Raw genomic sequence first — 6,548 nt, forward strand, 5'->3', positions numbered from 1 at the left:
GGGTACATTTCAATAATGGGCCAAGTGAAGTTGAGTGAAGTTTTCCCCATTGGATCAAGAGTCTGATGTGACTGCATGGGTTTCCTCCGGGTGTTCGACTCTCCACCTACATTCCAAAGATGTATGGGTTAGGGTGGGTGTGCATGTTGGTGCCGGAAACATGGTGACACACTTGTCGGCTACCCTTTTTCATCTGATATAATGTCAAACGAGGCATTTCACTGTATATTTTCATGTACATGTGATAAAAAAGCTAATCATCAATCTTAAATTCTTTAAAAGTAGGATGTGGTTCAGCTCTGCCATATACTACATCCATGTAGATTTGAGCACATTGGAGCTTATGGGGTGTATTGAGTACTTAGTTAATAAACCAGAGAAACATGCTACTCTAAACTGTCATAACTTCCAACCCCTAGTGGCTTTCAGGACAGGATGGAGGAACTGCATCCATGGTGCGGCAAATTCATCTCCTTTGGGAGAAACCAAATGCAACATCAGTGTAGCGAAGCAACAGATCAGCTGCCTAGGCTGTTCAGGAGACACATTTCCATCTTCATCACATGAATCAATTCTTCATATTGGGTTATTCATCTGAAACATTGATAGATTCTCCTTCCTCAGATGCAGACTAACAGGCTGAGCATTTCCAGGCTTTCAATGTCATAATTTTAAAAAAAACTTTAAAAGGCAGCTTTCGTACAGTTAGTAAATCTGCTCTTTATGGGATTACAGGGCAGATCTGCATCAAGTGATCTGAGATGGAATTCATGATTATGTTTTTCTCTCTTGCAGCAACACATCGGGAGATTTATTGAAAGAGAAGCTCAATCAGCTGCAGTGTCACTTCACATGGAGGCCACAGAAGGAAACTATTGACTTGGAAGATCTGATGCACAGATTGCAAGATTCTATCGATATGAATATGAAGTATAAAGATCAGGCCTACAACCAAATTGCTTTTTTAAATTGTTTGCAGGGCAAATGTGAGGAAGCAATTCAAAATTTAAAGGAAGCTGAAAAAATTCTGAGGGAGAACCACAAAGATGAATTTGAAAGAAGAAGCATCATCACCTATGGAAACTTCGCCTGGGTGCATTACCACATGGGACAACTGACCGAGTCCCAGTCCTACCTCGACAAGCTGGAGATGATCTGTAAACCGCTCAGTGACGGCCCTCGCTATACAGCAATGATCCCTGAGGTGTACGGGGAGAAGGGATGGTCATTGTTGAATTCTGCTTCTGAGTTCTATGAAGAGGCAAAGGAATGCTTTGCAAAGGCTTTGGAGCAAGATCCTGACAACACCGAGTGGATAATGGGATATGCGACTGCACTGTCTCGTCTGGAATCAATGTCTGGAACCCCAGAGAGTCGTGATCAGAGTCAGTCAGTGAAGTATTTCCGACGAGTACTGGAGCTTGATCCAGATGATGCTGTGGCCATGGTGCTGTTGGCTCTAAAACTGCTGAGGTTACAACAAAATGAGGAAGCACGTAAATTAGTCGAACAAGCATTGCAGAAGACTTCTAATCTTCCATATGTGCTTCGCTATGCTGCAAAATATTATAGACAAGTAAGATCTGTGGAGAAAGCAATCGAGCTCTTGAAAAAAGCATTAGAATTAACTCCACACTCTGGTTTCTTACACCACCAACTTGGATTGTGCTACAGAAGGAAACTGAAATACACTCGTAGCAGATACGCTCGCAATCCTGAATTTCAGCAGAGAGCTGAGTTGATCAATCTATGCAAATATCACTTTGAAAAGGCTTTTGAGCACCGTCCAAGGTCATTTATTAGAGCACAACTGGACTTTGCAGACATCTGCATAACAAGTGGGGAATATCCCAGAGCAGAAGAGATCTACAGTAGATTGGAGGAGTTAGTGGACATTCGACCTGAAAACATGCAGAGCATATGTCTGGAAGCTGGGTTATTTGAACTAAACCAGAACAATTCTGAAACAAATGCTGCTCGCCTCTTCCTGAAAGGAGTGAAAATTGAATATAACTCAAGAGAACGGGAAAAATGTCGCATGAATTTGGGGGAGTGGACAGATAGAAAACTTAGTGTAAATGCACAAGACAGCGAGGCTCTTGGTGTCAGAGCATTTCTGTATCAGCTGGATGGGAACCAGGGTAGAGCAGCTGAGTACTTTGAGATGGCCTTGGAGTTTGATCCTGACAATGAGGAATATGTGAGTGCTCTTTCTCGGTTACGTATCTGAGCACCACTGGGATGTTTAAAAGATGCATTTCTATCTGAACTGAGGATAGGTTTGGTGGGGTGTTTCTTTACTAGTTATATCCTCTTAGCACCTTCCCTTACTCATTAGTGTTCGATTTGCAAAAATGGTCCCTTTGTAACTATACCCAATTATTCTGCTTCTTTTATAAAAATACTAATTCCTCAAGGACCCTGAACAAACTGAATTCAGTTGTGCTTCTCTAGACTTTGGAAAAATGGGATTTGGGATACTGCAGCAAGTGGAGTGAAATGAGAAATCAAATATTTTTCCACATTGGTTTGTTGGACCTATTAACCATTGAATGTATTTTACTTTTCACATGTATTCTAATGTATTAGCGGAACTCTGGAATGAGTTTTCGAGTGTGATTGTTGTGACGAAAAATCAAGTTATCAGAAGATTGATGCTAATGAGAGAGATAAGTGAGACAATGGAGAAATATTCAAAATGTTAATGAGAGACGAGAGAGAGATAACGGAAAGAGACACCAGTCCGAGTATTGACAGACCGATTGTATTGAACCTGAACTTTTTGAAGTTTGACGGACAGGTGACACCCCAGCAGGGGGATAAAAAGAACAGGTTCGCTAAGGCAACACACACCACGAGATCACAAGATAATGAGACCCTGGAACAGCGGTGTGCCCCCACAAGTTGGTGGAAGTTTGGAGGTCTGGTCGCGGGAACTGACCATAGATGCACAGGGTGAAAAGGTACGATCGGCGGGAACCCGGTGTGTGTGTCCACCCTTGCCTGGGTGCTGGGTTCACCGCGGAAGAACGGTCGTATCCGGAACAGAGGGGTCACAGTCAGTGACCACAGAAGACATTAAAAGGCTTCGCCCGAAAGCTAACTGCGAAGAACATCAAGGTCTGCCTGAATCAGATTTGCATATCATTCTCTCTCTCTCTCTCCCCAATGGCACAACAGCGATTACTGTGAACTGTCCTAAGCTGAACTGAACTTTGCATCACTTGAGACTAATCATTTTACCCCTAGACTGTGATAGAGCTTGTTTGATTCCTATTACCCTAGTTCTGTGTACATGTGTGTTTTATCATTGCTAATCTGTTGCATTCATATCCTTACGATTAGAGTACTGTGTTACTTATTTCTTTAATAAAACTTTCTTAGTTCCAGTAATCCAGACTCCAACTAAGCGGTCCATTTCTGCTGGTTTGGCAACCCAGTTACGGGGTACGTAACATTGTATCTTAAGGATAATGGTAAAATGTCCTCTTTAGATATGTCTGATAATTAAAGCTTCAGAGCAAAAGTTGGTCTTGTGTTGACACAATAAAAGGAACGCAAACAACAAATCCTTAACAGCATGATTCCAACCTGCTGAGTGTGGTGGAGGAGTGTCCTGGAAGAGGAATGACTGGCAAGTTGCGGTAGAGCGGTTTTGACAATTATTCATGGATTTCAAAAAGATAATATTTTTAACAAAAAAGAGGATTAGAGTTTTCATTCATAATAATTAACAGCCAAGGACAATGTATCTGCAACACAGCAAACAAGACTGTGTGAGCCAATGGATTCATAATGGAAAAAGAAGATGGAAGGTTATAGTGCAAGGATCATGCCTTTGACATGACCAATGGTGTTGGTAAAGTGATAGCCAAAAGATCTTCCTGTGATGTGCAAGGGATTGGCTGCTGATAATGAGATAACCCCGTAATTAGACAATGGAAATCAGATATGGTTATACGCTAAGTGAGCTGTTGCCCCCATAAAATTTTCAGAGTTGAGAAGAATGAGAAGGGAGATGCAGAAAAGAGAAAGGCATATGAGAACCAGCTTGGGAACAATCATCTGAAATTTCAAAGAGAGGTGTCATCGCCAATTAACTGGACACTTGTTCCTCAATCACCACGGTAACATAGTGGTTAGGAGAATGCTATTCTAGCTTGGACATCAGAATTCAGAGTTCCATTCTGATGCTGTCTATAAGGAGTTTTTCTGTTCCTCTGGGTGGTCCGCTTTTCCTCCCACATTCCAAAGTCAAACCTGTTAGTAGGGTGATTTGTCATTGTAAACTGTCCTGATATTTTGCTAGGGTTATATAGGTGGGTTCTGCGTGGTGAGTCTCATTGGGCTAGTACAGGCTGGTCCATGCTGTATGTCTAAATAAAATAAATAAAATAAAATTACACTTCATTTACTTGTGCACAAGACGAAGAGCATGTCTTCTGTCTCCACACACTTCTGAAGTCTGAACAGAGAAATGTCATTTTTATACAGAATTGACTAGCAGGTACAAATGTTGACCATTCCCAGTGACGAAACATTTTAATTCCCATTCCCATTCTGACATCTCAGTCCATGGTCTCCTCTTGAGATCACCCTCAGGATGGAGGAGCAACACCTTACCTTCCGTCTGGGCAGCCTCCAACCTGATGGCATGAATATCAACTTCTCTTTCTGCGGAGAAAGAATTCCCTACCCCTTCCCTCTTCTTCTATTCCTCACTCTGGCCTCTTAGCTCTTCTCACCTCTCTATCACTTCCCCCTGGATCCCTTCTAACTCCCCTTTCTCCTCTGGTCCACTCTCCTCTCCTCTCCTGTTGAGTTCCTTCCTTTCCAGCCCTTTATCTTTTCTACCTTTCTGATATCACATTCACCAAACACCTTCTAACTGTTCCCCCTCCCCCCCACACTTTTTTTTGATCTGGCATTTTCCACCTTTTCTTTCCAGTCATGAAGAAGGGTCTCATCCAGAAGCCTTGACTGTTTATACATCCCTGGATACTGCCTGACCCGCGGAGTTCGCACAGTATTTTGTTTGTGTTGATTTCTTGAAGCTGTGCATGCTTGAATTTCTTACTTGCAAAATCAATAACCACTCACAATACAGGTGTTTAAAGTCGATATAAAATACTGCCTAACAATTGACAATATTTTAAATTTAATAACACAATTATTCCTTAATTGGTGCGTACTCCTTGAATACTTCAGCTTAATTCTTACCTCATCTCTGTCAGCTAAAACGGCTCCAGTTCTTAGTAGTGAAAATGGAAGCTACATTCATCAGATACCTTTCTTGCCTAAGCTGTCTGCACCTATCTACAATCTATCCTTGCCTGGACATTTTGTCCATCCTTGCTTTGCCTCAACCTCCACAAAGGGGCAGGCTGTTGTAGGTTTACAAGCAACACACGGACTGATGGGAAAGTGCTGAGTGCTCAGCAGTACTTTGATCATTTTCAATATAATACACACCATGCTCTGCCAGTCACCACTTAGACATGTTATGTTTCATATTCCATGTTTCTGTTTAGCTCCTTATGCAGAAGAAGGCCATTCACCCCATTTAATTAATGCCGATGCAAACTCTCCCATCAATGTTTATTCCCGCCTAACCCTTCTCTCTAACATGTTCACTCATCTCACTTTGATTCACTTTCCGAAAGTTATGCTGGAGGCAATTTACAACAACCTTGTAAATTGTTAACGTATGAAGTATGGGGATGTGGTAGATTTACACAGACCCAAGGGGACCAGGCTCAGTCAATGAGCTGAAGTGGTCGACCTGTCTGAAGAACCACCCAACATCATGCCTACAGTACTAAAGTTGGCAAGGGTTCTGTATTTGGTCCACATTGACATTTTGTCCATAAGAGACACAGGGGGCAGGGCCTCATATCATTGGACCAAACCAATGTTTTAAAGAGACATGCCAGCAATTGAAAGCACTCAGTGTAACTGTGAGTCTCTCAACCCATAACACACCAGTCACTGCAGCTCTTCAGCAAACCTTCAGAATCCCTCATCATAGTAAGAAGGAAATTCTGTGGGACAGTGTAATACCTAAATACTGGTGCCATCTCAGTCAGGGAAAATATAAAGGAAGAAGTTCAAAGTGAATAAAAATATGATGAAAAGAATAATTGACAATTGCCTAAAATTTGAGTAACACAGAAAATGTTGGAGGAACTCAGCAGGCCAGGCAGCATCTATGGAAAAAAGTACAGTCGACATTTTGGGTCGAGTCCCTTCAGCAAGACTGGATAAAAAAATGAGGAATAGTTTTAAAATGTGGGGGGAGGGAAGAGAGAAGCAAAACCAGAAAGCGAAGGGGTGAAGTGAAGAGCTGGGAATTTGATTGGTGAAAGAGATACAGGGCTGGAGGTAGGAGAATCTGATATGTGGGGATAGTAGAATGTAAAGGGGTGAGGAGTTCCACAGGGAGGTGAAGGACGGGGAAGGAGTTACGATAAGAGAAGGAAAAGGGGGCAGGACTGGTGACAGAGGGGGTGGTGGTGGAAGGGTGTTGGAGACACTACTGGAAGTTCGAG

General features: G+C 42.3%; 1 pseudogene; it reads left to right on the forward strand.

Moving 5' to 3' along the window:
* Nucleotides 1-761: 761 nt before the first annotated feature.
* Nucleotides 762-2,230, forward strand: LOC140185938 (interferon-induced protein with tetratricopeptide repeats 1 pseudogene; annotated as a pseudogene).
* The last annotated feature ends 4,318 nt before the right edge of the window (nucleotides 2,231-6,548 follow it).

The sequence above is a fragment of the Mobula birostris genome, chromosome 21 (assembly GCF_030028105.1).
Source record: "Mobula birostris isolate sMobBir1 chromosome 21, sMobBir1.hap1, whole genome shotgun sequence".
Lineage (NCBI taxonomy): Eukaryota > Metazoa > Chordata > Chondrichthyes > Myliobatiformes > Myliobatidae > Mobula > Mobula birostris.